Source organism: Sapajus apella, unplaced genomic scaffold, assembly GCF_009761245.1.
Source record: "Sapajus apella isolate SASKATOON/1434 unplaced genomic scaffold, GSC_monkey_1.0 scaffold9, whole genome shotgun sequence".
In the NCBI taxonomy this organism is placed as follows: Eukaryota; Metazoa; Chordata; class Mammalia; order Primates; family Cebidae; genus Sapajus; species Sapajus apella.
Genome location: NW_022436949.1, coordinates 27,049,882 through 27,052,394, shown reverse-complemented (window position 1 = coordinate 27,052,394; position 2,513 = coordinate 27,049,882).

Sequence of the window (2,513 nt, the reverse complement as noted above, 5' to 3'; positions counted from 1 at the left end):
GGATAAAAGTTCTTAAATCTGTTCCGGAAGCAAAGAGATAGTTTTGGGTAGAACATGGTGATATGTAATTTAAGGAATCTCCCAGTTGAGTTATTTGGAAAATTTCTACCAGGTTCCTAGAATTCTGAAGTTAATATTAAACTAAAACAACAATGAAATGAAATCAATAAATGCCTAGAACTGCTGAAGAAGACAAAAAGAATTAAGGCAATGGAAAGCCCTCCTAAGCATTATTAAGAATTTACCAACTATGTATTTATATATTGTGCAGGCATCACATGAATTTTTTTTAAAAGACATAATTTTTCAGGGACATGCTATTACATGAGAAGTTTTGTTCATGTTGAACAAAACATTAATTTTATGATCAGGAACTCACTAGAGGCATTGATCAAATTTACCTTATTGAACTAAGGGCTATGCATATACTTCCAGAGACACTAGCAAGTGAAAGATAAATATTTACTGTTTATCTATTAGATGCAATGCTCGAAGCTAAGCATAGGGAATTCAGTAGTATAAAGTAAAAATAACAAGATATGGCTCATGTTCATTTGGGGTTTAAAGAAGATCATAAGTATATACAACTCATGATGATGACTGATTAATTAAGTATATTGTGCTGAGAGTATATAATTGATCTTATCTATTCAGAAGGAGATAAATGGAGTCAATGAAGGATCCCCAAAGAATAGAAGTTAAAATGTAAATAATTAATATGAGTTAGCTAGATGAAGAAGTGGATAAAGGAGTGTAGAAAACTATTGAGGAAAGAGCATATATGAAGATTCCTGAGGAAAGCAGACTGGAGGAAAATATTGAAAGACAGCCAGAGGTCATAGCTCAAAAGAGAACAATACAAGAGATGAGGTTCCTGAGGTAGGCAGGTCTCAATCTCTATAGAACCTTCTAGATCACATTAAACATTTTGGATCTACCTTAAGAACACTTAGGAGTCACTGGAAGAGGTTTAACTAGAAAAAGAATATCATGAGCTCTCTACTATTATAGTTACTTTGACTATTGTAGGAAGAATATCAAAGAAGATCAGTGGTGGATGTGGGAAACCAAAGAGGATTTTACAACATCCACATGAAAAACAATGGCTCATTGGGATCTAAGATAGCCGATTAGGAGCAGCTCAGGATTGCAGCTCCCAGCAAAAGCATGGAGGGTGAGTGGATGCCACATTTACGGATGGATTTTTATTGCCCACAGACCAGAGATTCCCAGGCACAGGAGCCCCACAGGTCACCGGTGCAGCTGTTTTGGCCAGTGTGGTTGTTTTGGTTGGCATCCCGGTGCGGCGGGTCTCTGCACAAAATACATGGGTCTGGGTGCCATTTTAGCGGGCAATGGGAGCTCCTGGGAGAAAAGTCACCATTTAACTGACAAAAAAGGGGACTGAAACAGGGAGCCAGGCCAGAAAATTCCCAGGCAAAAAAGTGCCACAAATCTCAGCACGGCTGTTTCAGCTGGCACAGTGGGTCGCCACAACAGAAATCACACAGATCCCGGCACCTTTTCAACAGGCAACTGGAACACCTGGGAGACAGTCACACATTCAACTGAAAAAAAAGGGGGGTCTGAGGCAGGGAGCCAGGTGATCAGGCTAAGCTGGTCCCACCCCAACAAAAAACAGCAATCTGAAACGCTCTGGATTGAGAGTTTCACAGCAAGCACAGCTGAACCCAGGAGGGTCCAGCTCTGTGGGGGAGGGGCGTCCGCCATTACCGAGGCAGTCCACCACTATGGAGGTAGTCCGCCATTGCTGAGGCAGCCCGCCATTACAGAGAGATTCCACCATTACAGAGGTGGGCCACCATTGCTGAGGCAGTTCTAATTATACCCATATAAACATGACTGAAGGGAAGCTCACACAGCAGGTGGGCAGAGCCCACACCAGCTCAGCAAAGCCTCTGCAGGCAGACAGTGACTAGGCTGCCTCCTCGGTAGGCAGGGAAGCCTTGAAAAAAGGCAGCAGCAGGACAGAAACTTATAAATAAAGCCCTAACTCCCCGGGACAGAGCACATGGGGAAAAAAAATGAGGTTTATGAGTTCTGCTGCAGCAGAATTAAATGTACCTGCCCAGCAGCTCTGAATGAACAATGGAGCTCACAGTTCAGCACTTGAGCTCCTAGAAAGGACAGACTGTCTTCTAAAGCAGCTCCATGACCCCCGTATATACAAAGAGTCACCTCATAAAGTAGTGCTCACACTGACATCTGGCAGGTATCCTTCTGGGACTAAGATAGCAGAAGAAACTGGCAGCAGCCCTTACTGTTCTGTAGCCACTGCAGTTGATACCCAGGCAAGCAGGGCCTGGAGTGGACCTCAGCAGTCCCACAACAGAGGGGCCTGAATGTTGGAAGGAAAAATAAGAAACAGAAAGAAATAACTTCATTGACAACAAACTGGACATCCACTCAGAGACCCAATCTGAAAGCCAATGACCACAAAGACAACAGGTGGATACATCCACAAAGATGGGAAGAAACCACTGCAAAAAGGA